The 21,229-nt window shown below is 50.4% G+C and overlaps 1 pseudogene; it reads left to right on the forward strand.

Annotated features, from left to right (window-relative positions):
* Positions 1 to 3,033: 3,033 nt before the first annotated feature.
* The window catches only part of LOC112073302 (uncharacterized), a 23,942-nt pseudogene continuing 5,746 nt past the window's right edge, over positions 3,034 to 21,229 (forward strand).

Below are 21,229 nucleotides of genomic sequence, written 5' to 3' on the forward strand. Positions count from 1 at the left end.
CGTAGCTGCTTTCATGGCTACTGGTACATTGCGGGGTGCACACTGGACAGGCTGGATTGCTGCGTCCAACTCAAAGTGCACTTGGCCGGGAACTGACTCGACCGGTGCGTTGAAGACATGGTATTTGCTTACGAATGTCTCCTTGCTCGGGGGCCCAGCCTGGACTTTGTCTATAATGTTAAGATCAGCTGGGATGGTAAAGTTAATAAGCCCAAGGCGCTCGCATGTAGAAGCTGACAGTAATGGCTGTTGACTAGCCTCAACTATTTCAAACTCAAGGGTGTGTTTCTGGCCACGTAAAACACACTCTGTCACAAACGGGCCTAAAGAGGTCATGAACTGGCCTGAATACAGTTTCAGCTTGGTGCTACTCTGTTTGAGTTTGTCTCTGGGCGCGAGCCTCCTTTTGTCTTTAAGGCTCATAACGTTTCATGTGCACAAACAGCTGGGAAAAAAACCTTGACGAAGTTCCAAAACGAACAAGAACGTCACAAAATGTCATCATCATAATATGTACAAACTGTTCCGAACTGTTTCAGTGGGGAAGCATGAGGACGACTGGTGTAATTCTACTACTTTATCTGATGTCCTGTGTGTACTAAAGTATGCTCCCTCTAATTCTCAGATCGCTCTCTCTCTCTCTCCCCTCCCGGAGGACCTGAGCACTAGGTCCATGCCTCAGGACTACCTGGCCTGATGACTCCTGGCTGTCGCCGTCCCCAGTCCACCTGGTCTTTCTGCTGCTCCAGTTTCTGCTGTTCTGCCTGCGGCTATGGAACCCTGACCTGTTCACCGGACATGCTAGCTTGTCCCAGACCTGCTGTTTTTGACCCTCTCTGCTTCTCCCCCTCTCTCTCTCGCTTTGTCTCTCCCTCTACTGCACCTGTTGTCTCGACCACTGAATGTTCACCTATGAAAAGCTAACTAACATTTACTCCTGAGGTGCTGACCTGTTGCACCCTCTACGACCACTGTGATTATTATTTGACCCTGCTGGTACTCTATGAACGTTTGAACACCCTTACAAAAAAGTTAGTATTCAGTAACTGCAGTATAACTACAGTTAGAGTGCAGTATGCTACAAATACTGTGTCAAAAATAACCGTTTTGTTTTACTGCAGTAATTTTGAAGTGTAACTGCAGTTAGAGTACAGGAATTACTGCAATTGCTGCGTCCAAAATACCACAGTCGACTGCAGTATCAAAACTGCTATCTTTTTTTGTAAGGGCAAGGATCAGGCCATAATGGCCATGTACTCCTAAAATCTCCACCCGGCACAGCCAGAAGAGGACTGGCCACCCCTCAGAGCCTGGTTCCTCTCTAGGTTTCTTCCTAGGTTCCTGCCTTTCTAGGGAGTTTTTCCAACCCTGTTCCTGGAGCGCCACCCTCCTGTAGGGTTTTGCATCAACCCCAGTTGTAACTAACCTGGTTCCGTTTATCAACCAGCTCATTATTAGAATCAGCTGTGCTAGATTAGGGTTGGAGTGAAAACCTACAGGACGGTCGGTAGCTCTCCAGGAACGTGTTGGAAAGTCCTGGTCTACAGACATGTAGATAGACCAATTATAATGCTACGTTCAAAACAACTCGGAACTGGGAAATCTCAGACCGTTCAAGACAACTAGAAAATCGGAAAATAACAAGCTCCGACGGGGCTTATTTTTTTTTGAATGGTCATCCAACTCGGAATTCCAAATCGGAAACTCTGACCTATTTCTAGAGCTTCGACTTTCCGACCTAAAGATCACTGAACGCATGATTCAACCTCGTTTTCCCCGAGTTCCCAGTTGTCTTGAAAGCACCATAAACTGGCCTTTAGAGGTCTCGACTATGATTATGACGTGTCTCCTCTAACGCCCCCGTCTTTCTTGTTAATAACATAATAACATAATGTCGTTGACAGAGCTAGCCATTACCGTCCCTTAACGCTCAATGACAGATTCAATGGCTGTAGCATAGTGTATATGACTGAATGATTAGCTAATACATATTTAAGAAATTATGAATAATAAGCATATGCTTTTTACCTGATAATAGACTAATAATAATAATATAACAACTTCAAATACCAAGCTGGTAACGTTAAGTAGCCTCGGTTTAACTTAGCTGATCTTCAATTGGGGGATTTCAGCAGAGTTCTCTGAGACATTTTTACAACTCATTGAAACTCTGAAAATAAATACATGGGCAAATGTTACCAAACATGATAATAATAGGCCTGCATAATGGTAGGCAGCTAATTATTAAATTACACTTTCCATCCTTACCTTAGAATGTCTCTGCGCTGATCGAGTGAGACAACACTAGCTAGCCAATGGGAGCGTAGTAGAACCCTCATCTGAATAACGGGGCGTGATTTTGGTTTAACTGCGTTGGTAAACTCAGATTAAAACTCCCATTAGACAGCTCTGAAAGCGTTACAATGTCCAAATAAGTTTGTTACTCACCAAATATGAAATTCGCTGAGCAACTATCTTCATTTACTTCCATTACATCCGGCATGTACTTCCAAAAAAGGTCAAAATAAAAATGTACAACCAACCGGGGGAAAAAAAGCCTATTCTGCACCTCCAATCACTCATTACTGCTACGCAGGTCCGAGGTCGACAACGTATCAATGTACTGGAGATGCTGACGAGGTGCACAATGTCAAGTAATCACAGAATATAATTCTGAATTTCTGCTGGTCTGTCTTTCTTTTTTTTTTACATCACCAGATGACTTTGTAAAATAGTGTTTCTCTAGTTTCAGCACGAGATGGCACTGTTGTTAAAACACAAGTACAGTAGGCCATGCAAATTAGTTTGTAACGAGACCCCTTTTCAACCCGTGGTTGTTAAAGCTGTAATGAATTCAATAAAAAAAAATCTAATAGCCGATATTGCAATTCAACTTATATATGTAAATGAGTAACCTGTTTGGCTTTCGTCACTTATTGTAAACGCGACATCGGGTTGTATCCTCAGTGGCCCCCACACGGTCCTCCTCGGCGTTGCTATTGGTCCGTGTAATTCCACACGGGTTTTCCTCCCTGGCTGTGGGAAGGACGAGCGGGATACAGGCATTTGTGTGTGGGAACTGTAGTCGAACGACGCTGGAGAAGCATATGGTTGGATTTAGCTAAAGTTCAGGTAAGGACGATACGCTGAAAAAATTCTATAAAGCATATTTAATGTTTTTAAATAGCACTTTAAAGGGTATTGAATGAATGCAGCTGTACTCTGGTCATTCAAGTATAACGTTACTTTGTTGCGTTGCTTGTTTCAACGAAAGTTTCTGCCCTTTGATGTTACAATGTTTCAACTTTCAATAGCTGTTTACGATTTGAGTAGGTTAAAACTGTGTTCCGTTTCTTTTCGGTTTCATTATGCATTGCCTCGATTTATTCATACATTTGCGAGTTTGTTTTTCTGTAATTTTCGCCTTTCAGTAGCCTACATTTTTCCCCTTCTCATTTTCTGGGGTATCCAATCGAGAGAAAGAACAGTGCCTAAATCTGATAATATTATTATCCTATGGATTTGAACACCTATACATTTCTATTGGCCTCTTATTCAAGCCTGTGTTGACTCTGTTCTGTTGAAATTAATACACAGTGGCTTTTTTTCAAATGAATGTTCAACCTACTCAACCTAAAAGTAAATTGTTTCAGTGCATGCAGGGTGTGATGTACATTAATGGTAAAGAAGAAAGTTGCCTACTGGTTATTTTACTACAAAGGACCAATAATTCAGACTATTGAGTATAATGACAGCTGGATGAAAACAATAAATTATCACCCCTGAGTACGGATAGAGGGGGATTGAATGATTCACACAGCCTGCCTTACTAACATGCACAGTATAAACCAGGCTACATGCACAGTATAAACCAGGCTACATGCACAGTATCAACCAGGCTACATGCACAGCTACACAAAAACCAGCTACATGCACAGTATAAACCAGGCTACATGCACAGTATAAACCAGCTACAGGCACAGTACAACCAGCTACATGCACAGTATAAACCAGGCTACATGCACAGTATAAACCAGGCTACATGCACAGTACAAACCAGGCTACATGCCAGTTATAAAACCAGGCTACATGCACAGTATAAACAGGCTACATCACAGTACAACAGGTACATGACAGTACAAAACAGGCTACATGCACAGTACAAACCAGGCCTAGCACGATACAACCGGTACTGCACAGTACAAACCAGGCATACATGACACAGTACTAAACCAGGCTACATGCACCAGTATAAACCAGGCTACATGCACAGTTATAAACCAGGCTACATGCACAGTATAAACAGTACACACGTACGGCTACATGCACAGTGCTCTTATTGACCAATTTATACAGATACCAATTTATAATCTACCAATTTTAGTTTGAATTAAGAATTGAATTGTGTCCCTTTTGTTTTCTTCCCTCATGCCTAGAAGAAGTAGCTGTGGTAGACTATATCCATGTATAGTCCCCCCATTGGGAGAGTTACTACTCGTAAGGCTGTATATATCAGTGTATGTTGTACCTCCCTCTGTACGGTTGTACCTCCCTCTGTACTGTTGTATAAAAGCTGCTGACAACTTATGTGTTCTCAGCCTGCTGTCATTTTGGTTAAGTCTCAAAGTCCTGTTATGTAATAAACTCCTCTGTTCCTACCATGACTCTCATTCTAACACTTTCTCTTTCAATCTGAACGAAAAACCTGAAACATTGGCCCTGAGCATACTCCTCCGTGATCATCCTCCCCCTGTCCTAACGTGCTCCTTCTGTCCTAACGTGCTCCCCCCTGTCCTAACGTGCTCCACCCCGTCCTACGTGCTCTGTCCCTGTCCTAACGTGCTCCTGTCCCTGTCCTAACGTGCTCCTGACCCTGTCCTAACTGCTTCTACCCGCCTATGTGCTCCTACCCTCCTACGCCTCCCCTGTCCTAACGTGCTCCTCCCCCTGTCCTAACGGCTCCTCCCCCTGTCCTAACGTGCTCCTCCCCTGTCCTAACGTGCTCCTCCCCCTGTCCTAACTCTGCTCTCCCCCTGTCCTAACGTGCTCCCCCCCGTCCTAACGGCTCCTTCCCTGTCCTAACTGCTCGCCCCCTGTCCTAACGTGCTCCTCCCCCTTGCTAACGTGCTCTCCCCCTGTCCTAACGTGCTCCTCCCCCGTCCTAAGTGCTCCTCCCCCTGTCCTAACGTGCTCCTCCCCTTCCTAACTGCTCTGCCCCGTCTAACGTGCCTTCCCCCTGCCTAACTGCTCCTCCCCCTGCTCTAACGTATGCTCCTCCCCCTGTCCTAACGTGCTCCCTGTCCCTGTCCTAACGTGCTCCTGTCCCTGTCTAACGTCTGACCCTGTTCCAACGTGCTCCTCCCTGTCCTAAGTGCTCCTACCCCTGTCCTAACGTGCTCCTCCCCCTGTCCTAACGTGCTCCTCCCCTGTCCTAACGTGCTCCTCCCCCTGTCCTAACGTGCTCCTCCCCTGTCCTAACCTTGCTCCTCCCCCTGTCCTAACGTGCTCCCCCCTGTCCTAACGTGCTCCTTCCCCTGTCCTAACTGCTCCTCCCCTGTCCTACTGCTCCTCCCCCTGTCCCAACGTGCTCCTCCCCCTGTCCTAACGTGCTCCTCCCCCTTCCTACCGTGTCCTCCCCCAGTCTCCTTAACTAGCTCCTCCCCCTGTCCTAACGTGCTCCTCCCCTGTCCTACGTGTCCCTCCCCCTGTCCCTAACGTGGCTCCCCCCTGTCCTAACGTGCTCCCCCCACGTCCTAACTGCTCCGTTCCCTGTCCTAACGTCTCCGCCCTGTCCTAACGTGCTCCTACCCTGTCCTAATGTGCTTCCTACCCTGTCCTAACGTGCTCCTACCCTCCTGTCCTAATGTCTCCTCCCCTTCCTAACGTGCTCCTCCCCCCTGTCTAACGTGCTCCTCCCCCTGTCCTAACGTGCTCCTCCCCTGTCCTAACGGTCCCCCCCGTCTCCTAACGTGCTCCCCCCTTTCCTAACGTGCTCCTCCCCTTGTTCCTAACGTGCTCCTATCCCTGTCCTACGTGCTCCTCCCCCTGTCCTAACTGTGCTCCTCCCTGTCCTAACGCTCCCCCGCTCCTGCTCTCCCCCTGTCTAACGTGCTCCCCCCCCTGTCTACGTGCTCCCAGTTTCCCCTGTCCTAACGTTGCTCCTCCCCGTCCTAACGCTCCTCCCCTGTCCTAACGTGCTCCCCCTTCCTAACGTGCTCCCCCCCTGTCCTAACGTGTCCTCCCCTCCTAACTGCTCCTCCCCTGTCCTAACGTGCTCCTCCCCCTGTCCTAACGTGCTCCCCCTGTCCTAACGTGCTCCCCCCCTGTCCTACGTGTCCTCCTGTCCTACGTGCCCTCCCCTGTCCTAACGTGCCCCCCCTGACCTAAGTGCTCCCCCTCCTACGTGCCTCCCCTGTCTAACGTGCCCCCCCCTTCCTACCGTTGCTCCCCCCCCTGCCTAACGTGCTCCTCCCTGTCCTAACTGTCCTCCCTCCTAACTGCTCCCCTGTCCTAACGTGCTCCTCCCCCTGTCCTACGTGCTCCTACCTGGCCTAATGTGCTCCCCACCTGTCCATGTTCTCTGTCCAACTGCTCCTACCCCTGTCCTAACGTTCCTCCCCCTAACTGATGCCCTATGGGCAGAAAGGCTCAGTGTCTGCAATCCTACGTTCGTAGGCTCCCTCTCTCGACTTTTTCCTGCTTTTCATGTGGGCATTGTACCTGGATACGTATGTTCTTTCATCTTAGCCACATATCAACAATACAGGACTGGAAGAGCATTCCTCATAGCAGATTAGACATGGAAAACACCTAGACTCTCCTCCCCTTAAAAAACACCACATTGAAATACCTGCAGTTCAGAGAGTAACTAACTATGATAATGGGTGAAATTGTATAAATGCCAAAGTGAGCCATAAAACCTGGTCACTACAGTGACTAGACCTACCTTTGATTTGGTTTGAATAAGTCGTGGTTGAAGTCTCAGGGGAAAGAATGTGTGGGAACGCGATTGTTTCACCTCTGCCAAGCCACAGGGGGCAGGTAGCCTAGTGTTAGAGTGGAGGGCGGCAGGTAGCCTAGCGGTTATGAGTGGAGGGCGGCAGGCTACCTCAGCGGTGACTTAAGTGAGGGCGGCAGGTAGCCTAGCGGCTAGAGTGGAGGGCGTGGGAGTAGCCTAGCGCTAGAGTGAGGGACGCAGTAGCTAGCGCTAGAGTGGAGGGCGGCAGGTAGCCTAGCGGGAGTTGGAGGGGCGGCAGGTGCTAGCGGCGTAGAGTGGAGGGCGAGGTGTAGGGCTAGTGGAGGGGCAGTAGCCTACGGTTAGAGGGAGGGCGGCAGTAGCCTAGCGTTAGAGTGGGGGCGGCAGGTAGCCGTAGCGGTTAGAGTGCAGGGCGGCAGGTAGCCTAGCGGTTAAGTGCGAGGCGGCAGTAGCCTAGCGGTAGAGTGAGGGCGGCAGTAGCCTAGCAGTTAGAGTGGGGCGGCAGTAGCCTAGCGTTCGAGATGGAGGGCGCGGCTAGGTGAGGGCTAGCGGTTTAGAGTGGAGGCGGCAGTAGCCTAGCGGTTAGAGTGGAGCGGCAGGTAGCCTACGGTTAAGTGGAGGGGCGGCAGGCCTTAGCGGTTAGTGGAGGGGGCAGTAGCCTAGCGTAGGAGTTGAGGGCGCAGTAGCCTAGCGTAGAGTGGAGGCGCAGTAGCCTAGGTTAGAGTGGAGGGGCGGCAGGTAGCCTAGCGGTTAGAGTGAGGGGCAGGGCAGGTAGCCTTGCGCTTAGATGGGAGGGCGGCAGTGAGCCAGCGGTAGAGTGAGGTGGCGGCCAGTAGCTACGGCTAGAGTGGAGGGGCGGCAGGTAGCCTAGCGGCTAGAGTGGAGGAGCTGCCGGCTAGCCTAGCGTCTAGAGTGGAGGGGCGGCAGGTAGCCTAGTGGTTAGAGCGTTGGACTAGTAACCGAAAGGTTGCAAGATCGAATCCCCGAGCTGAAATCTGTCGTTTTGCCACCTGCACAAGGCAGTTAACCCACTGTTCCTAGGCCGTCATTGAAAATAAGAATTTGTTCTTAACTGACTTGCTTTGTTAAATAAAGGTAAAAGAGACAGTTACATGGTTGTACAGATGGATTCAACATGGACTCTGTGGTGTGTATATATATATGACTGATCCAAGCTTATATCAGACACTCTCACATCTTTATTAGAGTTATTTAAAATATATGCATAATGAGTGCTATAACACCTCTATGAGTCATAATGAGTGCTATAACACCTCTATGAGTCATAATGAGTGCTATAAGTCATAATGAGTGCTATAACACCTCTATGAGTCATAATGAGTGCTATAACACCTCTATGAGTCATAATGAGTGCTATAACACCTCTGAGTCATAATGAGTCATAATGAGTGCTATAACACCTGAGTCATAATGAGTGCTATAAGTCATAATGAGTGCTATAACACCTCTGAGTCATAATGAGTGCTATAACACCTCTGAGTCATAATGAGTGCTATAACACCTCTGAGTCATAATGAGTGCTATAACACCGCTGAGTCATAATGAGTGCTATAACACCTCTGAGTCATAATGAGTGCTATAACACCTCTGAGTCATAATGAGTGCTATAACACCTCTATGAGTCATAATGGGTGCTATAACACCTCTATGAGTCATAATGGGTGCTATAACCGTGCTATAAGTCATTAATGACAAGGACACAGTAGAGCAGTTAACCTACTTTGCAACACACTTTGACTTTGTATCCCCCTTTTCTAACTAGCTACACGCACTAGAAGTCATCCACGGGGACTGTGGCAGAGCTCGATGCATTTTACATGTCAGTTGTTTTGAGGAAGCACGTGGCTCGATGAGTTTTGACTCAGATTTTTAACACGCTGCTCTCTGCTCTGCTCATATAAAAGATATGTAATGACAGAGACAGAGTAGGTTTTAATGCTTTACTGTGACAGAAAGATTTAATGGTCCTACATCCTGCTTTTAGGAGTGGCATCTGGACATGTAGAGAAAAGCTTTCAGCACTGTAAAGCATTAAAGACACACTGTCATCTGACACAGCTGGACATTACTCTGGTCCATGACATATACTGTAGTATAGGGGGGAACTGTTAGCCCCCTCTGCGGCTAACCTTGGGCACCACAGCAACCATCACTCAACCCATCTCAACAACAGCACAGAGAGGGAGAACATATCATTGAAACCCATAGTCACTTTTGTGCACCTGCAAAAGTGTACCTCTTCAGCTTACTTTGCTTTGAAAAACATTGTTGGATATATGTTGTTGTCTGTTGAGTGAGGGAGGGATATATGTTGTTGACGTGTCTGATGTTGAGTGAGGGAGGGATATATGTTGTTGTCTGTTGAGTGAGGGTGGGATATATGTTGTTGTCTGTTGAGTGAGGGAGGGATATATGTTGTTCTGTCTGTTGAGTGAGGGAGGGATATAATGTGTTTGAGTGAGGGTTGGGGGATATATGTTGTTGTCTGTTGAGTTGAGGGTGGGAAATGATGTTGTTGACTGTTTGAGTGAGGGGGTGATATATGTTGTTGTCTGTTGTGGAGGGAGGGATATATGTTGTTGGGAGGGTATTTTGTCTGTTGAGTGAGGGTGGGATATAGTGTGATTGATGGGAGATATTTTGTTGTTGAGTGGGAGGGATATATTGTTGTTGCTGTTGCGTGGTGGATAATGTTGAGTGGAGGGAGGGATCATTGTTGTTGCCAGTGTTGATGGAGTGAGGGAGGATATAATTTGTTGGATGGGAGATATATGTTGTTGTCTGTTTGAGTGAGGAGGGATATATGTTTTTGAGCTGAGGGTGGGCATATGTTGTTGAGTGGAGGTGGGAGTAATATGTTTGTTCTATGTCTGCATGTGAGCATACGAGGGAGAGGAATATCCCATTATTTTTGTTGTTCTGTTGATAGATTGTAGCAGGAGCTGTTAGAGACAGGATAGTAATCGCTTTGTGTTTATAGTTTGTTGAGTGAGGGAGGGATATAGATTGCTATGTTGTCTGTTGAGTGAGGGAGGCGGACTGGACACTGTTCGTTGTCTGTTTTTAGATGTTGAACTGTGGAGGATTGGATAAGTATGGGGTTCTCTCTTCTATGTATGGTCTGGGCGTCATCGTTATCGAGGTGAGGGATATATGTTTGTATCTGTTGTTGCAGTGAGCAGTGGGATATATGTGTTTGTCTGTTTAGGCTAGAGCGGAGGGGTATTACACTGCTGCTTTGTCCTGTTTGCAGTGAGGGAGGATATATGTTGTCTTCAATGGTTCGAGTGAGGCGAGGGCATAACCTCACTCGCTTTGTTTGTCTGTTGAGTCGAGGGAGGGATATACTGTGTTGCTCTGTTGTACGACTCGCTCGTGGAGGGAATACTTGTTTGTCTCGTTGAGATACGCCGGTGGATAGAGTCTATTGTTCTGGTTGTCTGTTGAGTGGGGAGGGGTATGTTGTTTTGTCTGCTCTCGCAACCTGAGGGTACGGATCTCTACTCACTGTTGCCCTTGTCTGTCCGTGAGTTGCACCGTGTATGTGGAGGGACTATATGTCTCGTCCAGTGTCTCTATTGAGTCGCAGCGGATTGGGTATACTCTTATGCTTGTGTAGTGCTTGCGCTCGAGGAGCGATCACTATGTCCTTGTCTGTCCTGCGTTGAGGACAGGCGTACGGGATTACTGCTGTCTCGCTCTCTGTCTGGATCACAGGATATTGTTCCGTTCGTCTTTGAGTTCGTCCGGAGGGATCTAAGCTGCTCCTGTGTTGTCTGTTGATGAGGGAGGGATAGATGTTTCCGTAGCTCTCGTTCGAGTGAAGGGAGGATGATACTGTTGTTGTCTGTTGAGTGACCGGTGGGTATCTTCACTCCTTGTCTGTCCCTTTGACGCTGACGGGAGGGATATCTGTTTGTTGTCTGGTTGAGTGAGGGAGGATTACTTGCTTGTTGTTCTTGTCTCGGTTGAGTGTTAGGCCGGGGATATCTACTGCTCTGTTGTCTATTTAGTGATGGAGGGATATCTGTTCGCTGTCTGTTGGAGTGAGGGGGATATTGCTTGTTTGTCTGGTTGAGTATGGGCTGGTCCGGCACATACTCACGCGCTTGTCTGTTGTTGTATTGCTGAACGGAAGGCGACTCTTAGTATCGTTCTCATAGTTGTCTGTCTTGAGTGAGCGGAGCGATTACTGTCTCACTGCTCTGTCTTCTGCACTCTCCCCGTGTCTGCCTGCGAGTCTATTGAGGCGTGGGCACTCTCTTTCGTGTACCGCTCTCCTGAGGTGGATTATGTTGTTCTTCAAGCCCGGCAGCACTTAGGTGGCATATACTGCTTTGCTTGATGGAGATGACATGAGAGCTCTGGAGGAAGATAATAGAGGTATCTTCGCGTCTGACTGCTCGGTACTGTCGCAGGGCGGTAGTAGCGGGCAGTGCAGTCTCGGTGAGCGGTGGCGCTATCATAGTGTTGTGACCTGTTGAGTAGCCGCGATGCACTATATAGTCCGCGAGCTAGCTGCTGAGGACATACTATGATGACTCATACTTCATACGCGTTGAGTCGCCAAGCGGTCGGACTTACTATGTTGTTGACTGAGGTTCTGCGGTCGTGATGATACTCACCTGTATTGTTCCTGTAATTGTTGACGTGATAGACAGTATTGTACTTCGGTCTTGTCACCGTAGTACTTCTCTGAGCTGATGGGTCCTCGTTAGGGACAGTACATCGGTCTCGCTCTGTAGTGGTCTGTCACTTTTGAGTGACGGAGTGGATCCACATCATCTCGTTGTCCTCGCTACCCTGCTACTGACTTGTGTGAGTGCAGTGGTGCTGGATGATATGTCTGAGCTGGATGGGATACTATCGTTCGCTTTCGCAGTGAGGCGCTGGTATATATCCTTGCATTGTCAGTGATCGGCGCTCCGTGTATACTATGTGTTGTCTTGCAATGTCTCTGAGTGACGGCTGTTGGCATATAGTGTTGACTGTTGGCAGCCTGAGGGTGGGATATTACCTGTTTGTTTGTCGTGTCTGATGTCATGCATGTGTTGCAGGGTTGGGCCGATATATGTTTTCTTTGCTGCCCCCGCTCTCACCGCTCTCCTCGCCTCCATTCGTTGATCGACTAGTCTCTCGAGCTGAGTTGCGCTCTTGCTGGATGACCCTATCGTTGAGTGATGGTGGGATCAGTGAATGGCTTGGTCTGAGTGAATGGTGGGATATTTGGCTTGTTAGTCTTGAGGAGTCGTCTGTACTACTGTTTGTTGAGTGGAGGGTGGGATATATGTTTGCTTATGTGTAGGGTGTGTATTTTACCTGCTTGTTGGACTCGTGCTGTCTGTTGAGTGAGGGTGGGATATATGTTGTTGAGTTTAGGGTGGGTATATGTTGTTGAGTGAAGGTGGGATATATGTTGTTGACGTGCATGTTGAGTGAGGGCAACGGTACACGGAGGCAGTCAGGATCAGGGTAAGGCAGAGGTCAACATCCAGAGGTGGGGCAAAGGTACAGATCGGCAGGCAGGCTCAGGGTTAGGGGACGGAGACAAAGGGCTGAGACATTGGTTTGACTCTGGACACATGAATCGGTGGGATGTATACGAAGGTCCAGGGCAACAGAAGACGAACAGCAGAGGGGGCGAACAGCAGAGGGGCGACAGCAGAGGGGCTAATAATCTTTGGAGATGGAGATGGGCTGATAAACCGGGGGGACAGTTTGCAGGATTCCACCCGGAGGGGCAGATCCCTGGTGGATAGCCATACTTCTACCCAAGATGATACCGGGGAGCCGGGGTCCGGTGGTGATCCGCTTGTCGTCGATACCTGGGAGGGGTCTTGAGGAGGACCGACCGGGCTCTCCTCGAGGTACGATGCGAACGGGCTCTCCCTCGAGGTACGATGACGGGCTCTCCTCGAGGTACGGATGAGGGCTCTCCTCGAGGTACGATGACGGCGCTCTCCTCGAGGTACGATGACGGCTCCCTCGAGGTACGATGACGGGCTCTCCTCGAGGTCCGATGGACGGCTCTCCTCGAGGTACGATGACGGGCTCTCCTCGAGGTCCGATTGACAGGCTCTCCTCGAGGTACGGCTGAACTTAGGCTCTCCTCGAGGTACGATGACAGGCTCTCCTCGAAGGTCGAGTGACAGGCTCTCCTCGAGGTAGATGACAGGCTCTCCTCGAGGTACGATGACAGGCTCTCCTCGAGGTACGATGACAGGCTCTCCTCGAGGTACGATGACAGGCTCTCCTCGAGGTACGATGACAGTGGAGGACAAACATCTGGGCAGAAGGTACGCCGGCCTCTTCCTCCTGCCCAGGGGAAGAGCGGGGGCTGATACCCCAGGGAACACTCAAACGGAGATAGGCCTGTGGCAGAGCAGGGATGGGTGTTGTGGTCGTAATCGACCCACACCAGCTGCTGGTTCCAGGAGGTGGAGTTGTCGGAGATCAGGCAGCGCAGAGTAGTCTCAAAATCGTGGTTGGCTCGCTCCGTCTGGCCATTGGACTGAGGATGGAACCCAGAGTACAGGATGGCCGATGACCCAATGAGGGCACAGAATGCCTTCCAGAACCGGGATCAAAACTGAGGCCCCCGGTCGGAGACCATGTCCATGGGCAGTCCATGGATCCAGTCCATGGACCAGCGGGAGCTTGCTGAGGAGTCTTATTCTGAGCACAGACCATGCAGGTGGAGACAAACGCGGGGACATCCAGAACCAATAGTAGGCCACCAAAATCGTTGTCGCACAAAGGCCAGTGTCCGACGGGAGCCCGGGTGGCAGGCAAGCCTGGAGGAATGGGCCCACTCCAGGACCGCAGAGCGGACAGCGTCAGGCACAAACATCCAATTATCAGGGCCCGTGTGAACAGCAGGGCCCATCTGGCTTGCCTGGAGTTGAGGCACTTGGCGGTGCGGAGATACTCCAGGTTCTTGTGGTCGGTCCACACGATGAATGTGTGTTCCGCCCCCTCCAGCCAGTGCCTCCATTCCTCCAACGCCATCTTCACCGCGAGAAGCTCAGGATTCCCCTGATCGTAGTTATTTTCCGTGGGATAAGAAGGCACAGGGATGTAGCTTGAGGTCCAGGGCAGAACCGCCCCTGCTCCGACATCAGAAGCATCAGCCTCCACCACGAACTGACGGGAAGGGTCCGGATGAACCAAGATGGGAGCTGTGGTGAAGTGATGTTTGAGGTTCCAGAACGCGAGGTGAGTGCAGACAGTGGAGAAGCCAGGGTGCTGTAACCTGGATAAAGCGACGATAGAAGTTGGCGAACCCCAGGATGCATTGCACCTGCACCTTGGAAGTAGGCTTGGGCCAATCCACCACCGCTCTCACCTTCCTGGGATCCATTTGCGCACTCCCTGCGGCGATGATGAAACCCAGAAAAGGGATGGTGGAACGATGGAACTCGCACTTCTCTGCTTTTACAAACAGCTGGTTCTCCAGGAGACGTTGGAGAACCTGTCGGACGTGGAGCACATATTCTTGGGTGGAACGAGAGAAGATGAGGATGAGTAAACAAAGGTAAACAAAGACGAACCGGTTCAACATGTCGCCGGGAACATCATTGACCAGAGCCTGGAACACAGCAGGGGCATTGGTAAGGCCAAAAGGCATGACCAGATACTTGTAGTGACCGCTGGCCATGCTGAAGGTGGTCTTTCACTCGTCCCCTTCCCGTATCCGCACCAGGTGGTAGGCGTTCCGTAGATCCAGCTTGGAAAACACGGTGACCCCCTGGAGCGGCTCGAAGGCCGAGGAGATGAGTGGTAGCGGGTAGCGGTTCTTCACCGGTAGTCGATGCACAGGCGCAGGGTCTTGTCCTTCTTCTCCACAAAGACGAACACTGCGCCGGCGGGAGAAGAAGAAGGACGGATGAATCCTGCGGCAAGGGAGTCCCTGATGTAGGTCTCTATCTCCTTGGTCTCTGGTCCCGACAGAGAGTACAGCCGTCCCCGGGGCGGAGTCGTGCTAGGGAGAAGGTCAATCCTGCAGTCATAAGATCGGTGCGGCAGGAGGGAAGTGGCCCGGGCCATGCTGAACACCTCCCGGAGGTCCTGGTACTCCACGGAAATTTGCGGAGAGGTCTGGGCACCTTCCGAGCCCCAGGGAAGACGTCCGGGGGCAGGTTGTGCTGACTTCAGGCAATGGGCGTGGCAGAATGGGATGGAGGTGGGAGATTCCAATACCATGGGAATCTGAGGGGACTTGATGAGCAGGAACTGGATAGCCTCGATGTGATTCCCTGACACACGTAGGTTGATGGGAGTGGTGTTGTGGGTGACTCGGCCTATAGAGCGCCCGTCCAGCGCTCTAACGTCCATGGGAATGGAGAGGGGCTGAGTGGGGATGTTCAGCTCGGACGCCAGAGTAGCGTCCAAAAATCTCTCGTCGGCCCCAGACTCAATGAGAACCCGGAGAGATTTGGACTGGTCTTCCCACAGCAGAATGGCATGAAAAGGGGTGTGAGCAGGGGAAGCAGGAATGTTCTCCATATGGCCCACCAGAGTCCCTGCTCCTACCTGTGAGCCTGTTTTTTTTTAAAGGACAAGAGGACACAAAATGACCAAGAGTCCCGCAATACAGACAACTCTTCTTGTCGATCCTGTATTGCCGTTCCGCTGGCAACAGCCCAGCTCTGCCTAGTGGCATAGGCTCAGGAAGCGGTGACTCTGCCGTCTTCGGCAGCCCCTTGGGCAGGTCGGGAAGCCTTGGATTCTCTCGGCAGCGAGATCATCGGGAGCTTCCGGGATGACTCCGAGGCAAGGTGGGATCCCTGGACGTGCGAGCGAAATCCAATTCCCTCTCGCTCCATCATTCCCATAATCGTCCATCGATATGGATGGTCAAAGCGATGAGGGAATCAAGCTCCGTTGGAAACTCCCGTGCTGCAAGCTTGTCCTTGACCTCCTCCGAGACGCCGTGCAGGAACATATGCCTCTTGATTCCAAGCACTCTCCGCTGCCAACGTGCAGAAATACACAGCATAATCATCTACACTGCGGGAGTCCTGCCGAAGCTGGATTAGCTTCAGGGCGGCCTTTCGCCCGGAAGTGTGATGAGGTAGGCTGTCTTGGAGCGATCCGAGGGGAAGGAGGAGGGCTGAAGCTCGAAGACAAGGGCACATTGAGCTAGGAATGTCCGACAGCTCGGCTCTCCATTGAAGCATTCCGGAGGAGGTAAGCGGGGCTCCCGAGAAGGTGGAGTGACTGATGAGACGGCGCTGCTAGCACTGAGGAGCTGTGTGGTTACCACAGTGGTAGGCTGCCTCACAGACAACCCGTGGGATTGCTCCAGCAAACTGTCCAATGCCCGGTCATGGCGTTCAGCCAACGTTTCAACCCCCTACACAAGGCCATGAAGCAATTCCTCGTGCATACCGATGGTGGCTCCTTGAGTGGAGATGCCGTTGCGCAGCTAGCCCAGGTCTGCTGGGTCAGTCATGGCCAGTTCACATTATCATGAATCAAGGTAAAACACAGATGCAGACACGTCGAATTGACAATGGTTTAATAATCCAACAGGGGCAGGCAATAGACAAGTCAAGGCAGGCAGGGGTCAGTAAACCAGAGGTGGGGCAACGGTACCGGACGGCAGGCAGCCTTAGGGTCAGGGTAGGCAGAGGTCAACAATCCAGAGGTGGGGCAAAGGTACAGGTCAGCAGGCAGGCTCAGGGTCAGTGACAGGCAGAGTGGTCAGGCAGGCTGGCTCAGAGTCAGGACAGGCAATGGTCAAAACCATGAGGGCAGGAAAAAGGAGAGACTGGGGAAAGCAGGAGCTGAGAACAACAACGCTGGTTGACAAACAAGACGAACTGGACAAACAGAGAACACAGGTATAAATACACTGGGGATAATGGGGAAGATGGGCAACACCTGGAGGGGAGTGGAGACAATCACAAGGACAGGTGAAACAGATCAGGGTGAGACACCTGGAGGGGGGTGGAGACAATCACAAGGACAGGTGAAACAGATCAGGGTGGGACAGTAACATAATCGGATTACTTTCAGTTACTTTTGGATTACTTTCCCCTTAAGAGGTATTAGAAGAAGACAAAATGGATCCATCAAATGCATTTGGTGTGTCATCATTGTGGGCTCTGATTGGTGGTCATCATTTGGGGTGTCATCATAGTGGTCTCTGATTGATGGTCATGTGGTGTGTCATCATAGTGGTCTCTGATTGGTGGTCATCATTTGAGTGGTCTCTGATTGGTGGTCTCATTTGCTGTGTCATATAGTGGTCTCTGATTGGGGTCATCATTTGGCTGTGCATCATAGTGGGTCTCTGATTGGTGGTCATCACTTTGGTGTGCATCATGTGGTCTCTGATTGGTGGTCATCATTTGGTGTGTCATCATCAGTGGTCTCTGATTGGTTGGGTGATCATATTTGGTGTGTCCATCATAGTGGTCTCTGATTGGTGGTCATCATTGGGGTGTCATCATAGTGGTCTCTGATTGGTTGGTGATCATAATTTGGTGTGTCATCATAAACAGCCTTCTTTACAACTGTGTCCATCCAAATGGCACCTCTCTTCCCTATATAATTCACTGTTTTTTGATCCTACATTTTGTGCACTATCATAGGAAAAGAGAGACATTTTGGAACATAACCTGAGTTCTGAGGAGTTGAACAGGGGCTCGGGTTAGAACAGCCTCTCTTTACACTGACATCATCCACAGAGTCATCCATCGTGCTGCTGGGTTAGAGTCCGGACCAGCTGCTGCGGGTTAGAAGTTTAGGACCGGCTGCAGGGTTAAGAGTTAGGACAGCTGCCAGGGTTTAGAGTAGGACAAGCTTGCCGTGGTTAGAGTTAGGAACAAAGCTGCCGGGTTTTAATGAGTTAGGACAAGCCCTGCTGGGTTAGAGTGGGACAAGCTGCGGGGTAAGCAGTTAGGACAAGCTGCTGGGTTACGAGTTAGGACAAGCTGCTGGTTAGAGTTAGGACAAGCTGCCGGGTTGAGTTAGGACCAAGCTGCTGGGTTAGAGTCCAGGACAGGCTGACCGGGTTAGAGTTTAGGACAAGCTGCTAGGTTAGAGTTAGACAAGCTGCCGGGTGAACAGTTTTGGACCAGCTGCTGGGTTTAGAGTCAGGACAAGCTGCGGGTTAAGATTAGGGACCAAAGCTGCCGGGTTAAAGTTGGACACCGCCTGCTGGGTTAGAGTTCGGACAAGCTGCCGGTTCGAGTTAGGACAGCTGCCGGGGTTAGAGTCAGGACAAACGCTGGGTTAATAGGACACGCTCGGTTGTTAGGACATCGCGGTTATTAGGACCCTGACGGTGTAGGCAGAAGCTGGCTGGTTTACAGTTGAGGCACAAGCTGCTGGTTTATCGTAGGACAAGCCTGTCCGATGTCTACAGGTTATGGGACAGCCTGCCTGTTTACAGTTAGGCATAGTCGACGTTTCATGCTGGGTTTACATTAGGACAAGCTGTTGGGTTTACCAGTAGGACAAGCTGGCTGTTTACAGTTAGGACAAGCTGCTGGTTACAGTTAGGATCACGCTGCTGGTTTAACAGTTAGGACAAGCTGCTGGTTTACAGATGGACAAGCTGCTGGTTTACAGTTTAGGACAAGCCTGCTGGGTTTACAGTTAGGAAAAGCTGCTGGTTTACAGTTAGGAAAGCTGTGGTTTCAGTTAGGACAAAGCTGCTGGTTTACAGTTAGGACAAGCTGGCTGGTGTCTACAGTCGGACAAGCTCTGGTTTACAGTTAGGAACAAGCTGCTGGTTTACAGTTAGGACAAGCTCGCTGGTTTACAGCTAGGAGCAGCTGCGGGGTTAGAGTTAGGAACAAGCTGCCGGGTACAGTTAGACCAAGCTGCTGGGTTAGAGTCAGGACACTGCTGGGTTAGAGTTAGTGGACCAGCTGCGGTTAGAGTTAGGACCAAGCTGGCCGGGTTAGAGGTTAAGAACAAGCTGCCGGGTTAGAGTTAGGACCAAGCTGCTGGGTTAGAGTCAGGCACAAGCTGCCGGGTAACAGTTAGGACAAGCTGCTGGGTTAGAGTAAGGACAAGCTGCCGGGTAAGAGTTTAGGACAAGCTGCCGGGTAACGTTAGGACCAGCTGCTGGGTTAGAGTCAGGACAACGAAGCACTGCCGGGGTTAGAGTCGGACAAGCTGCCGGGTTAGGTTAGGAACAAGCTGCTGGGTTAGAGTCAGAAAGCTGCGGGTTAGAGCGGAAAGCTGCCGGGTAAGAGTTAGGACAAGCTGCCGGGTAACAAGTCTAGGACCAGCTGCGACAGCTGGTTAGAGGTTAGGACAAGCTGCCGGGTTAGAGTTGGACAAGCTGCCGGGTTTAGAGTTAGGACAAGCTGCTGGGTTAGAGTTAGGGCAAGCTGACAAGACACTGCTGGTTTACAGTTAGGACACGTGCTGCTGGTTTTACGAGTCAGGACAAGCCTGCTGGTTTAACAGTTAGGACAAGCTGCTGGTTTACAGCTAGGACAAGCTGCCCGGTTTACAGTTAGGACAAGCTGCTGGTTTACACAGTTAGGACAAGCTGCTGGTTTACAGTTAGGACAAAGGCTGCTCGTTTACAGTTTAGGGCACGCTGCCGGTTATCAGTTAGGACAAGCTGCTGGTTTACAGCTAGGACAGCTGCCGGTTTTACAGTTAGGACAAGCTGCTGGTTTCAGTAGGACAAGCTGCCGGTTTACAGTTAGGACACAGCTGCCGGTTTAAGTTAGGACAACGCTGCTGGTTTACAGATAGGACAAGCTGCTGGTATACAGTTAGGACAAGCTGCTGGTTTATCACGTTAGGACAAAGCTGCTGGTTCTAACAGTTAGGACAAGCCTGCTGGTTTACAGATAGGACAAGCTGCTGGTTTACATTCAGCGACAAAGCTGCCGGGTAAGAGTTAGGACAGCTGGCTAGTTAGAGTTAGGACAAGCTGCGGGCTAACAGTTAGGCACCAGCTGCTGGGTATAGAGTCAGGAACAGCTGCCGGGTTAGAGTTAGGACAAGCTGCCGGGTTAGAGTTAGGAGCGAGCTGCCGGGTTAGAGTTAGGACAGCTGCCGGGTTTAGAGTTAGGACCGCTGCTGGGTTTAGAGTTAGGAACAAGCTGCCGGGTTGAGTTAGGAACCCAGCTGCGGGTTAGAGTCAGGACAAGCTGCTGGTTTACAGCTAGGACAAGCTGCCGGTTTACAGTTAGGACAAGCTGCGTTTACAGTGACAAGCTGGTTAGTTAGGACAAGCTGCTGGTTTACAGTTAGGACAAGCTGCTGGTTTACAGTTAGGACAAGCTGCTTGGTTTACAGTGTGGACAAGCTGCTGGTTTACAGTAGGACAAGCTGCTTTGGTTTACAGTTAGGACAAGCTGGACCTTGCGTTTACAGTTAGGACAGCTGTGGTTTAGCAGTTAGGACAAGCTGCTGGTTATACAGTATGGAACAAGCTGCTGGTTTACGTTAGGACAAGCTGCCTGGTTTACAGATAGGACAAGCTGCTGGTTTACAGTTAGGACAACAGCTGCTGGTTTACAGTTAGGACAAGCTGCTGGTTACAGTAGGACAAGCTGCTGTTTCAGTAGGAAAGCTGCTGGTTTACAGTTAGGAAAGCTGCTGGTTTACAGTTAGGACAAGCTGCTGGTTTACAGCTAGAGCGCCGGTTAGGAGACAGCTTGCGGTGCCGTTGAAAGCTGTGGTAGAGTCAGACAGTTGCGGTTACGAGGTTAGGACAGTCCGGTAGGTTAGACAAGCTGCCGGGTAGACTAAACAAGTGTGGAGTAGCAACTTGCTGGTTGGGTCGGACAGCTCTAGGAGTTGGCTCTAGGGCTATCAGAGTGCCTGGTATAGAGTTGTAGGAGGCAGCTGCCGGGTAACATTAGGACAAGCTGCTTTAGCTCTGTAGGCAGACAGCTGGCCGGGTTAGAGTTAAGACAAGCTGCCGGTTGGGTTAGGAAGCTTGGAGGTAACAGCTGCGGTTAGGTTGGACAAGCTGCCGGGTAAGAGTTAGGACAAGCTGCCGGTATACAGTCAGGAAGCTGCCGAGGTTTAAAGTTAGGACAAGCTGCCCGGGTAGCAGTATAGGACAAGCTGCCTTGGCGTAGAGTAGGACACCTGCTGGGTTAGAGTAGGGACAGCTGCCGGGGTTAGAGTTAGGACAAGCTGCTGTTAATCAGCAAGCGCTGGTTTAAGTTAGGACAGTGCTGGGTTAGAGTCCAGGACAGTGCCGGGTTCGAGTTGGACCCAGCTGGTTGGCGGGTAAGAGGTGGC

The sequence above is a fragment of the Salvelinus sp. IW2-2015 genome, unplaced genomic scaffold, assembly GCF_002910315.2.
Source record: "Salvelinus sp. IW2-2015 unplaced genomic scaffold, ASM291031v2 Un_scaffold2215, whole genome shotgun sequence".
Taxonomy (NCBI): Eukaryota; Metazoa; Chordata; class Actinopteri; order Salmoniformes; family Salmonidae; genus Salvelinus; species Salvelinus sp. IW2-2015.